This window comes from Panthera uncia (assembly GCF_023721935.1).
Source record: "Panthera uncia isolate 11264 chromosome B3 unlocalized genomic scaffold, Puncia_PCG_1.0 HiC_scaffold_1, whole genome shotgun sequence".
NCBI lineage: Eukaryota > Metazoa > Chordata > Mammalia > Carnivora > Felidae > Panthera > Panthera uncia.
In genome coordinates this window covers 120,206,981-120,220,953 of record NW_026057582.1, presented here as the reverse complement: position 1 = coordinate 120,220,953, position 13,973 = coordinate 120,206,981, and the positions used below count along the sequence as shown (strand labels likewise).

The following is a 13,973-nucleotide window of genomic DNA, read 5'->3' as shown; positions in this document are numbered from 1 at the left end:
TTATACTGAAATGTATAGAGCTATGGAGCAGCTAGCTATAGTTTCTGAGTTGTGTGAGAGTAAGAAGCAGCTTCCAAATAAAATCAATAAAGAGTACCAAAGAATAACTTCCCAGCCTCCAGCTGAATTACCTTTTTCATTGGAAGTGTAATTTTTCATTTTTTTCCCCTCAGAAGATCACTTCTTGGGAACTCATTTGGAGTGAATGATACCAGTAAATCCTTGAAACAAGACTCTTCAGACAAAGGGGCTGTTGTCCAAATGCTACCCTCTGAAGGTAAGGTTTTTTTTCAGAATATTCCTTGCTTTCTAGGAGCAACCATGTCTGGGCAGAAAATTAGATGTTAATTTTCTGAAGATTAATGACTTCTGGTTATATTCTAGTTGACTTCAAGGGCCAGAATGCATAGTGAGTTAAGAGATACAGCTTTTCTTATATACATTCATAGATTTTCTACATTTCAGTTAGTATAGTTATGGTTAATAAGAAAGATTTTCTTAACTTTTCTTATCCAATAAACTAAGCTCCTAATTGGCTGGATCCAATGTGTTAACAGAGTCAGTTTCATGAGTTTCAGTGGTTCTCAAAAACCATTAGACTGGAGGGAAGACAACTATTTTCTTCTGAAATAATTGGCCAAATGAATGAGTGACCTAGAACTTTAAGAAGCCAATACAGAGGGAAAGAGATAAAAATCTGAGATAGTTGGAGGTGCCTATCACTTTTTAGCCCAGCAAGGAAGAAAAAGTAGCACTGATGTTTGATTTAGGGAGATTTAAAGTAATTTTTCTGGCCAATGTGGACCCAGCAGCTGAAAATGTGGTTTCTGTGTGTCCCCTGGGTAGATTCATTCCAGGATATGTACAGGTAGAGTATATAAGAATTTCATAGCCCCCAATAAGCTCCTTAGAAAAGTCCCACAACTTTGCCAATTTTCCCTCCTGTATCCTTGCAGGTGATGACCACAAATGTGAGGTGGATTTATTATTGAGGGTACCATTACTTCTACTACAAGCTTCACCAAAACAATGATACAGTCTTCTTTATGCTTGGAGACTCGTCTCTTTCCTGTGTTGCAGTGGACACCTCCTGCAGATAAGAAATGCTTAACTGAGAAATGCTCATGTTGGGATATCATCGATGAGACTTTAATTTGGGCATGGTGACTGTTTCCCTTGCTGCCACTTGACTCAATCCCAGGAGCCTCAGTAGAGGAAATATTATTGCACAAGAATCTCAAAATGATGGAATTGCTCAGTGCTCCCATAAATATACATTTATAATTTCCATTTGCCATATGGTAAAATTTAAATATTGGATATATTGAAAAGAAACTTTACACAATTTTTTTTCAAAACTTCAAAGTGTATCTAAATATCTAATATATAAATTAAGTTCCCTCCTCCCTCCCAATTCTACCCCCCCAAAGTTTTCTTCTATTAAGGGAGTTGTGTGCACTCTTTAAGTGGATAGATGCACACATACAGTCACACAGACACATACACACAAACTATTTTGAGGGGTTCTGGAAGTAGGGCCATATTGTACACATTCTTCTGCAAATTGTTTTTAATTTAACAGTTTTAATACCCTTTTCTATTTCAGTAATACACATCTGTGTCATTTGTTGAATGACTGCACGACTGTTTTGTAGGTGAAATATAATTAAATGTTATAAGCATTTCTCATTCATAGATATTTATGTTAGCACCAAATTTCTGTGCAATGAAACTCCCTATCAATAATTCTGCACTTGTCTATTATATCATAATAAATTACTTAGCAGTTCAAATACTGGGATTAAGGATATGCACATTTCAAATTATTACAAGATTTCCTTAAAATGTGGTGACAACTTTATCCTCAAATGGCAATGAATGAGATTGCCAGCTTTCCCCACAACTTCACAGATAATGGATTTTATAAATATTTAAATTTTTTGCCAATGTGATAGCCCAAACTATTGTCTTAAATTGTATTTCTTTTGTTTTTGAGTTTGATCATTTTTTCATGTTTATTAGCCATCTGTATTCTTTAATTTCCTCTTTATGTCCAATTTTGGGGGTGGGGGTTTAGATTTCTGGTTTTGAAGAGCTCATTTATTACTGGGAGAATAAGATTTGGATTGTGAAGCATTATAGATATTTTTATGCACTTTTATACTTCATTTTTGTTGTAAGAATGTGTATGATTGTTATATGTCCAAGTATAACCATGTTTGCTTTTATGGCTTCTGAGTTTCATGTCATTTTGGAAAAAATATTTATACTGATTTCATAAAACCGTTCACCTATGTTAACTTCTTATTCTTTTGTGTTTCTTTTATTCAAATTCTTAAATCATGAGAAATTTTTTTGATTTGAAATCTTAAAGTTGCCAAGTTATTTGCCATTACTTGCGATTATTTGCCAATAATTGCCCATTTATCTGTAATGCCATCTTGCACATATGCTGTATTTCATCTGTGACTGGCACCATTTTTTTTCTGTGGATATGTGTGTCTCTTCTTCTGCCTCCTGTCTCATGTGTCTTCTCGTTGGAAGAAATTACAGTTTAGACTGCAATTTCATCACCTTAAGTAAATTAATTTAGGGGGAATTAATTTTTAGTAATATAAGTCTTCCTATCCAAGGACAAGGTATGTCTTTCTTTTTATTCAGCAATTTTAATTACTGTTAACATTTTCAATTTGTGATTTTTTTTCAGTTTATTTTCTTAGTTGATATTTTTTCTAAATCTGAAAATTTTGTTTTGGGGGGGAAGGTGGTCACCTTATTCTTCTCATGACTTTTCAGATTTTGTCAAAGTACATACCAAATCATTTGCAAATACTGATCATTTTGATTCTCTCCTTCCAAGTGATCTTGATTTAATTATGTTGATAATGTTCACTGACTGGTACTTTCAGAGCACTTAAACAAATGTGGAACTTTTACCCACCATTGATTTAATCAAACCTTGGGTTTGACCAGTATATTGTTGCTGGTCTATTAACCAAAAAGACTCCAAGAAAGAACGATGATCAAGAAAAGCTGAGTGACTAAGTAAACTTACTGCAGCAAGGGAAAACACCACTTTGACAACGTTTAGTAGTGTTTCAAAAGTAGGCTTTGGGGTCTGGGTTGATGTGGTTTGAGGTGGGTTTTTCAAAAAATGGAAATGGTTAAGAATGGACAAAATTTGGCATACAATAGTTTAAGATTGGTAAAAGAGTAACATGAGGTCCTTGATGGGAGTGTAGATAATCAAAATTTTTGTCTGATAAATAAGCTGTTTGCCTACATGAGTAAGATATTTTCAATAATAGAAGAGCTATAGCTTAGATGGGAAAACTGTCAATGTATTTATTGGTTTGTAGTTCTATCTTGTGTATAGGACTCTGCTAGGGGTGGTATCAGGTCCTAAACTTAATAGGTAAGTTATTTTTATTTAGGTGGTCTCAATCATTAATGCAATATTTGAATTTTAAATTTGAGATATTTTTGTGTATCATATTAGGTAAGTTTCCCACCTTTTATATTTTTAAGAAATTTCATCAAAACCAGGTGGTAATGTAATAAATATTTTTTCCTAAAAAAAATGTATTATTCTTCAATTAAACTTCTATTATTGTGAAATAATTATATTATTGAAACTTTATTTTATTCATTGAATTAATAATTTGGTAAAAATGTTTTGGTAAAAAATGTTTTGCTCTAAATTTACTAAATTATGAATATCTTAATTTGATTTGGACTTTTTGCAAGTATACTATTAAATGAAGTTGATCCATGATTTTCTGTCCTATTTTTGTCATGGTTTTATATCAGATTTTCTGGTTGTGTTAAATTAATTTTGAGGATATTCTGTGCTATAGAATGGGTTGAAAACCTTTAGCATTAATATGAATGGCTAAGTGAACACATCAATTAAATAATCTGAACTGTCCTTTCTTCTGGTGGTTTGAAGTAGAACTGAGGCTATCTATAAAATTTTCTCACTTTTTTCTATAGTGACTGTTTGTTTTATGTCTGGCATCTTATATTTAACTTGGTTTATCCTAGAACATCACAATCCAAGCAGATTTTCCAACAAAGTAACGTGAAGTTATACAAAGGGTTCTTTCATCACTCTCTTAATTTCTCATTTCAACTGATACCCATTTTCATTCCAGTTTTTGTTTTGCTATGCCTTTTTTTTTAATGAAGTAAATCTGACTCGTGGATTTTTAACATCATTAGTTGATCCTTTTCTTCTCCCCCAGTCAGCTTGTTGGTACAACTTATCAGTGTGTTTTTTTAACTGTTTTAATTTATTTATATATTTTTCTGTAGTTCTTTGCGTTTTCTAAATAAATTCTTAAACATGTATAATCCACTTATTCACTTGTTTTCTTTTGTAATGAAGATATGTTCTATTGTGAATTTTATAAAACTACTCACTGTGAACACAGGGTAAACATGCAGAGTATAAGGAGAAAAGAATGATAAACTTGCACCAGGAGCCCAGGTCCCACCATTATCAATAGTTTGCCAAAGTGTCTTCATGTTAATTGTATACCCATGTAATTAGTACCTTATTCAGGAGGTAGAATATTTTTATTACTTGAGAACCTCCCCTATTGTCTCCTTCTAGCCACATTTAATTCTCATAGGAAACAATGTTTTTATTTTTAGTGTTATACATTAGTTTTATCTGTTCTTGAGATTAATATAAATGGAAACACAGTATGTGTCTAGCTCCATCCACTCATCATAATCATATTGGAATTCATCCATGTTATTCCCAGTATCAGTAGATTTTTAAATTTTTCTTTCTAATTGCAGAAAAACATTCCATTGAATGGGCATATTTCAATTTGCATACCCATTCTCCTGTTGATGGTCATTTGTGGGGTTTTTTCAGTTTTTAGCTACTTTGAATATATTCGCAGATCTCTTCCGTAATCGCCTAAAAATGGAATGTGATTGATTATAGGATAGATTTTGTTTAACTTCATAAGGAACTGCCAAAATGTATATTAAATATTTGGAAGTATTTTAGACTTTCAGACAGTCTGTGATATTTTCAGCTAATATCCATCACTATTAAAATTAAATACTCTTATTCTTTTATGTTTTACCTATTTCAGTGGGTGTGAGGTGGTATCTTATTGTGCCTTCAATTTTCAACTTGGTCACTTAAAAAGATAAACAATTTTTCATGAGGTTAGCTGCCAGTTATAAATCTTCTTGGTAAAATTTCTTTTTATTTTTCCAAATTTAACTTTTTATTTATATTTTGGTTAGTTAATATACAGTACAATATTGGTTTCAGAAGTAGAATTCAGTGATTCATCACTTACATACAAAACCCAGTGCTCATCATAACAAGCACGATCCTCAATACCCATCACCCATATAACCCATCTCCCACCCACATCCCTCCATCAACCCTCAGTTTTTTGTCTATCTTTAAACATCACTTGTGGTTTAACTTTCTTCTCTTTTATTCCCTCCTTCCCATATGTTCATCTGTTTTGTTTCTTAAATTCCTCAGATGAGTGAAATCATATGGTATTTTTCTTCCTCTGATTGACTTACTTCACTGAGCATAATATAGTTCAGCTTCATCCATGTCATAGCAAATGGCAATATTTCATTCTTTTTGATGGTTGAGTAATATTCCATTGATATATATACCACATCCTCCTTATCCATTATCAGTCGATGGACATTTGAGCTCTCTCTGTAGTTAGGTTATTGTTGATAATTCGTCTATAAACATTGTGGTGTACGTACACCTTCAAATCTGTATTTTTGCATCCTTTGGGTAAATACCTACTTGTGCAATTGCTGGATCATAGGGTAGTTCTATATTTAGTTTTTTGAGGAAACTTCATAATAATCTCCAGAGTGGCTGCAACTGTTTGCTTCCCACCAAAAGTGCAAGAGGGTTCCCCTTTCTCTGCATTCTTGACAGCACCCATTGTTTCTGTGTTGTTAATATTAGCTATACTGACAGGTATGCAGTGATTTCTCATTGTGGTTTTGATTTGTATTTCCTTGATGATGAGTGATGTTGAGTCTATTTTCATGGGTCTGTTAGTCATATGGATGGCTTCTATGGAAAGATGTCTATTCATGTCTTCTGACCATTTCCTAACTGGATTATTTTGTTTTTTTGGTTGTTGACTTTGATAAGCTCTTTTTTAAAAAGTTGTAATGTTTATTTTTGAGAGAGAGACAGAAAGCAAGGGAAGGGCAGAGAGAGAGGGAGGTGCAAAATCTGAAGCAGGCTCCAGGATCTGAGCTGTCAACACAGAACCTGAAGTGGAGCTCAAAATCACAAACTGTGAGATCATGACCTGACTTGAAGTTGGATACAAAAGACTGAGCCACCCAGGTGTCCCAATAAGCTCTATAGATTTTGGATACTAACCCTTTATCAGATATATTGCAAATATCTTCTCCCATTCTGTAGGGTGCCTTTTGGTTTTGTTGATTGTTTCTTTTGCTGTGCGGAAGCTTTTTCTCTTGAAGTCCCAATAGTTCATATTTGCTTTTGTTTCCCTTGGCTCTGAAGACAAGACTAGTAAGACATTGCTGTGACCAAGGTCAAAGAGGTTGCTGCCTGTTTTCCTCTCTAGAATTTTGATGGCTTCCTGTCACATTTAGGTCTTTCATTCATTTTCATTTTATTTTTGTATATGGTGTAAGAAAGTGGTCCAGTTTCATTCTTCTGCATGTTGCTGTCCAGTTTTCTCAACACCATTTGTTGAAGAGACTGTCTTTTTTCCATTGGATGTTCTTTACAACTCTGTCAAAATGAGTTGACCATATAGTTGTGGGTCCATTTCTGTTTTCTGTACTGTCCCATTGATCTATGTGTCTGTTTTTGTTCCAGTAGCATACTGTCTTGATGACTACAGCTTTGTAATATAGCTTGAAATCTGGAATTGAGATGCCTCTAGGTTTGTTTTCTTTTTCAGGATTGCTTTGGCTATTCAGGGAATTTTGTGGTTCTATACAAATTTTAGGATTTTTTGTTCTAAACGTGAAAACTCTGGTGTTATTTTGATAGGGATTGAATTAAATGTGTAGATTGCTTTAGGTAGTATAAACATTTTAATAATACTTGTTCTTCCAATCCGTAAGCATTGAATCTTTTCCATTTCTTTATGTCCTGTTCAATTTCTTCCATAAGTGTTCTTTAGTTTTCAGCATACAGATTTCTTACCTCTTTAGGTAGGTTTATTCCTAGGTATCTTATTGTTCTTGGTGCAATTGTAAATGGGATTGATTCCTTGATTTCTTTTTCTATTGCTTCGTTATTGGTGTATGGAAATTCAACAAATTTATGCACTTTGATTTTATATCCTGTGACTTTGCTAAATTCATTTCTTAGTAGTAGCAATTTTTTGGAGTGGTCTTTTGGTTTTTCTACATAGAATATCATGTTATTTGGAAATAGAAAGTTTTACTTCTTCCTTGCCTTTTTGCATTCCCTTTATTTATTTATTTTTTTGTTTTCTGACTGATGAGGCTAGGACTTCCAGTACTATGTTAAATAGTAATGGTGAGAGTGGACATCCTTGTCTTGTTCCTGACCACAGGAGAAAGGGTCTCAGTTTTTCCTCATTGGGGATGATATTAGCTATGGGTCTTCCATATATGGCCTATATGATGTGGAGATATGTTCCTTCTATCCCTACTTTCTTGAGGGTTTTAATGCTTTTTCTGCATTTTTTGACAGGAGAGGATCATATGGTTATTATCCTTTATTTTATTAATGTAGTGTGTCATGTTGATTGATTTGCACTATTGGACAAGCTCTGTAGCCCAGGAGTAAATCTCACATGATCATAGTGAATAATTAATATACTGTTGAATTCAATTTGTTAGTATCTTGTTGAGAATTTTTTCATCCATTTTCATCAGGAAAAGTGGCCTGTAATACTCATTTTGCGTGGGGTCTTTGTCTGGTTTTGGAATCAAGGTAATGCTGGCTTCATAGAATGAGTTTGGAAGTTTTTCTTCCATTTCTAGTTTTTGGAACACTTTGAGAAGAATTGGTATTAACTCTTCCTTAAATGTTTGTTAGAAATCCCCTGGGATGCCATCTGGCCCAGGACTCTTGTTTGTTGGGAGAATTTTTATAATTAATTCAATTTCTTGCTTGTATGGGTCTGTTCAAATTGTCTATTTCTTCCTGTTTCAGTTTTGGTCATTTGTGAGTTTCTAGGAATTTGTCCATTTCATCCAGATACACAGTTAGTCTGTTGGCATATAATTTTTTTATAGTATTCTCTTATCATTGTTTGTATTTCTGTGGTGTTGGTTGTGATCTTTCCTTTTTCATTCATGATTATATCTATTTGGGTCCTTTCTCTTTTCTTTTTTGGGTCCTTTCTCTTTTCTTTTTGACTAGAAGTTAATAGATTTTGTTTATTCTTTCAAAGAACAAGCTCTTACTTTCTACTGTTTTTTTGTTTATATATCATTTATTTCTGCTCTAATTTTATTATTTCCCTTCTGATGGTTTTAGGTTTTATTTTCTGGCATTTTCTACCTCGTTTAGGTGTAAGGTTAGGTTGTGTATTTGGGAACTTTGTTACTTCTTGAGATAGGCCTGTATTTCAATATACTTTCCTCTTAAAACTGCCTTTGCTGCATCCCCAAGTGTTTGGATTTTTGTGTTTTTATTTTCATTTGCTTCCATGATTTTTCAATTTCTTTCATTTCCTGGTTAACCCATTCATTTTTGTAGGATGCTCTTTAATCTCCATGTATTTTAGGGCTTTCCAAATTTTTTTCTTGTGGTTTATTTCAAGTTTCATAATGTTGTGACTTGAAAATATGCATGGTATGATCTTGATCTTTTTGTACCTGTTGAGGGCTGATTTATGACCCAGTATGGGATCTCTTCTGGAGAATATTCCATGTGTACTTGAGAAGAATGTGTAATCTGCTGCTTTAGGATGAAATGCTCTGAATGTATGTCTTAAATTATTCTGATCCAGTGTTTCATTCAAAGAGATTGTTTCCTTGTTTATTTTCTGTTTAGATGATCTGCCCTTGCTGTAAGTGGGGTGTTAAAGTCACCTACTATTGTTGTGTTATTATCAATGAATTTCTTCATGTTATTTTTAAAATTTATTTATACATTTGGCTTTTCCAATTGGGGGCATAAGTATTTACAATTGTTAGATATTGACCCCTTAATTATGATATAATGCCCTTGTTCATCTCTTGTTACAATCTTTGTTTTAAAGTCTACTTTGTCTGATGTAAGTATAGTTACTACAGCTTTCTTTTGACATCCATTAGTGTGATATATGTTTGCTCATCTCCCCACTTTTCAATCTGCAGATCCCTGAGGTCAAAAATGAGTCTCTTGTAGGCCACATATAGATGTATCTTGCTTTTTTTTTTTTTATCAATTTAGAAGCCCTATGTGTTTTGATAGGAGCGTTTAGTCCATTTATATTCAGAGCGAATATTGAAATATATAAATTTAGTGCCATTGTCTTGCCTGTAGAGTTGATGTTTCTGGTAATGTTAATATTTTCTGGTCTTGTCTCTCTTGCTTTTGGTATTTTTTGTTTGTTTGTTTTATTTTTTTCTTCACTCAAGGAGTTCCCCTTAAAATTTCTTGCAAAGCTAGTTTAGTGGAAACTCTTTACTGCTCCATTTATTCTAAATTATAGCCTTGCTGGATAAAGAATCCTTAGCTGTATATTTCCCATTCAGAACGTTGAATATATGCCGTGACTCCCTTCTGGCCTGCCAAGTTTCTGTGGACAGATCTGCTGCAAAGCTGACCTGTCTTCCTTTGGAGGTTAAATACTTTTTTCCCCTTGTTGCATTCACAATTCTTTCCTTGTCTGTGTATTTTGTAAATTTGACCATGATATAGGCCTTGGTGATGGTCAGCTGCTGTTGAATTTAATGGGAGGTCTCTGTGCTTCTTTGATTTTATTATCTGTGTGCTTTCCAAGATTAGGGAAGTTTTTTAGCTCTACTTTGCTCACATAAACCTTCTGCCACTTTTTCTCTCTCTTTATCTTCTGAGACTCCTATGATACAAATGTTATTCTTTAATAAGTTACTGAGTTCTCTAGGCCTTGTACTGTGACCTTTGTGCCTTTGTTTCCCTTTTCAGCTTCATTATTTTCCATAAGTTTATTTTCTATATCACTGATTTGCTGCTCTACTTCATCCATCCTTGCTGTTATGGCATCCATTTGAGATTGCATCTCATTTATAGCATTTTTAATTTCAACCTGACTAGATCTTAGTTCTTAATCTCTGTACGAAGAGATTCTCTGGTGTCTTCTATGCTTTTTTTCAACCCCAGCTAGTATTCTTATAATTGTGCTTTTAAATTCTAGTTCAGAAATCTTATTTATATTTGGGTTCATTAGATCCCTGGCCATGAGTTCTTCTGTCCTTTCTTTTGGAATGAGTTTTTCCATCTGATCATTTTTTCAGGAAAAGAAAAGAGCAAAGAAAGAAAAGGAAAACGAAACAAATGAAAAGCAAAGAAACAAACAAAACAAAGCAAAACTACATCCTGGGTGTGTTTTGGTCTGCTTATTAAAAGATTCTAGATCCAAAAATAAATAAAATAAAGTAAAATTAAATTAAATTAAATTAAAATTAAAACAATATTAATGAAATAATAAATACACGCAATATTAACAATAATAAATGATAAAATATAAGTACAATTAATAAAATAATGAATAAAAAATAATAATAGTAGAAAGTAAAAAAAAGGAATATAAAAAAACTAAGAAAATAAGTGAAAAATTAATAGTAAAAAAATAAAATAAAATAAAGAATAAAAGTAAAACAGAAGTTAGATCCTATTTCCCCTAAAGCTGAAGTCTATTATCAGTAGACTTGGTGAATGCAAATTATTTCTGCTGCTCTTCTGCAGGAGGGATGTATTTCTGTGGGATGCTGATTTTCAGGCTGTCTTGTATCAGTGGAAATGTGCCTCCTGGGTGCAGGCGGGGCAGGGCTTGGCTTAAGTGGCTCTTGCCTACACTAGGTGGTGCCATTTTGCTCCCTGAAGGCTTTCAGTTCTGAAGGGCAGAATGACTTTGGCTGTGCCCTGCTCTATATCTCTGGAGCTGAAAGTTAGCACCATCCACAGTCAGGAAGTCCTCACAGAAGAGTAATTAATTACCCCTCTTGTGTCCCCAGTTTTCATCAGAACCCCACATTCACCTTTACTGTGTCCAAGCTTTTTTTAATCTCAGGAGCATGTCTGAGTTTCAAAACTCCAAATTTTAGGGATTCCCACAGTGTATACCCACACTGTTCCTCTTGGGAAGAGTCTTGTCATACTTTTGCCTGACCAAGTGAAAACAGTGGTGGGCCTGTGTGGCTGTTCAGAGTTTATGTCAAAACAAAGAAGAAGGCCGACACCCTTGCTTACTGCTGTCAGCCAGAATGGGTCCCCTCTCTTATCCCTGGAAACAGCACAGCATGTTGGCATATCCCATCTTTCTTGTGACCCAAGGGATTCTCAGACCATGCTGTCACTCCTGGTATTCTACACCTCTTTACCACTTGAACACTTTTATGCCTGGCAATTCCCACTAATAGAGAAATGCAGAAGAAAAGTAGAAGTACTCAGATGCTTTTACTACTTTGCCTCTGTAAGCAGGCTCCCTCCCGGTAGCTGCACCCAGAGCAATATATTCCCTTGTAAACTCTCTACACTTTCTACCTTCCAAATGGTGGTCTCTTTCCTATACGTAGTCTCAAAGTTTTTGTTCATTTAGACATCTAATTGATTTATTAGGTGTTCAGAATGATTTGATAACTATTTAGCTGTGTTCAAGGGATGAGACATTCTTAGGGTCTCCCTACTCCTCCACCTTCTTAACCCCCTAATGTACTTTTTTCTTCCACGTTTGTTTGTATTTATTCATTTATTTTCAAGTTTGTATTTAAATTCTAGTTAGTTAACATATTGTGTAGTATAGGTTTCAAGAGTAGATTTTAGTGATTCATCACTTACATGTAACACCCAGTGCTCATCATAACTGCCCTCCTTATTACCCATCAACCATTTAGCCCATCTCCCTCCCACATCCCTTCATCAGCCCTAAGCTTGTTCTCTATAGTTAAGTCTTATTATTTGCCTCCCTCTTTCTCCTCCCCCTCTCCCTATATTCATCTGTTTTGTTTGTTATATTCCACATATGAGTGAAATCATATGGTGTTTGTCTTTCTCTGACTTATTTCACTTAGCATAATATACTTTAGCTCCATCAATGTTATTGTAAATGGCAAGATGTTATTACTTCTGATGGCTGAGTAATATTCCATCACACACACACACACACACACACACACACACACACAATACATCTTTACCCATTCATCCATTGATGGACATTTGGGTTCTTTCCATAGTTTGGTTATTGCTGATAATGCTGCTATAAACATCAAAGTGTCCTGTTGAATCTGTGTTTTTGTATCCTTTGGGTAAATGCCTAGTAGTGCAATGCTGGGTCGTAAGGTAGTTCAAGGAATCTCCATGCTTTTTTCTACAGTGGGTACAGTGGTTGTCTCACCAAAAGTGTGGGTGTTCCCCTTTCTCCACATCCTTCCCAAAACCTTTTGTTTCTTGTGTTGTTAATTTTAGCCATTCTGACAGGTGTGAGGTGATTTTTCATTGTAATTTTGATTTTTATTTCCCTAATGGTAAGTGATGATGACCATCTTTTCATATGTCTGTTGGCCATCTGTATGTCTTCTTTGAAAAAATGTCTATCTCTTCTGTTAATTTTTAATCAGATTATTAATTTTTGTGGTATTGGGTTTGATACATTCTTTATATATTTTGGATGCTAACCCTTTATCTGATATGTCATTTGTAAATATCTTCTCCCATTCCATAGGTTGCCTTTTAGTTTTGTTGAATTTTTTCCTTTGCTGTGCAGACACTTTTTATTTTGATGAAGTCCCAATAGTTTATTTTTGTTCTAATTCCCTTGCCACAGGGGACGTTTTATAGTAAGAAGTCTCATTAGCTTCTTATGTATCTGAAGACGTTTTATTTATTACACTTTTATGACTATCATGACTTCTTAATGTATTTTTTCCTGTTATTATGTTTCCCTTTATTTTAGATATATTCATTGTCTTGAAGTTTGCTTTGTCTTAGAATAGTAATACCAACTTTCCTATGATTATCACTTGTCTGATATGTCTTTCCACCTATTTACTTTTAATCTGTGTCTTTATATTTATAGTGTAACTGTTGTAGAGTGCATATGGCTGGGTCTTAATGTTTATCTAGTTTAACCATCAATGCCTTTTAAACCTTTTGAAATCTTTTGGTCTATTTACATTAAATATACCTGTTGATATATTTGGATTTATTCCTATTATTTACCTACTTTTCTCCCCTATTTGTCCCTTTTAGTTTACACCTTTCTCCCTGCTTTGCTTCCTTCTTTTTGCAAATAATTAAATAATTACAAAATTATTGAACTAATTGAATGTATATTAGTATTCTATATCAACTTCTCTATTTACCTGTTACTTCTCTCTTTTTAAAATTTATTTATTTGAATTCAAGTTAGTTAACATACAATGTAGTACTGGTTTCAGGAGTAGAACCCAGTGATTCATCACTTACATATGACACCCAGTGTCATGCCTTCCTTAATGCCCATCATTTATTTAGCCCATCTTCCCACCCACCTCCTCTCTGGCAACCTTCAGTTTGTTCTCTGTATTTAAGAGTCTCTTATGGTTTGTCTCCCTCTCCCTTCCCTTCCCCTATGCTCACCTGTTGTGTTTCTTACATTCATTACACGTGAGTGAAGTCCTATGATATTTGACTTTCTCTGATTGCCTTAATTTGCTTAGCATAATACTCTCTAGTTCCATCCACATTGTTGCAAATGGAATGATTTCATTCTTTTTGATAGCCAAGTAATATTCCATTATATATATATGTGTGTGTGTGTGTGTGTGTGTATCTC

At 34.0% G+C, this 13,973-nt stretch overlaps 1 long non-coding RNA gene across 3 annotated transcripts in view; it reads left to right on the top strand.

Annotated features, from left to right (window-relative positions):
* The window catches only part of LOC125910207 (uncharacterized), a 41,117-nt gene extending 36,710 nt beyond the window's left edge, over positions 1-4,407 (top strand). For all 3 annotated transcript variants that reach the window (XR_007453892.1, XR_007453891.1, XR_007453890.1), the window contains 2 exons: positions 174-277; positions 957-4,407. This is a non-coding gene — a long non-coding RNA (uncharacterized LOC125910207). The remainder of the gene's footprint in view (positions 1-173; positions 278-956) is intronic.
* The last annotated feature ends 9,566 nt before the right edge of the window (positions 4,408-13,973 follow it).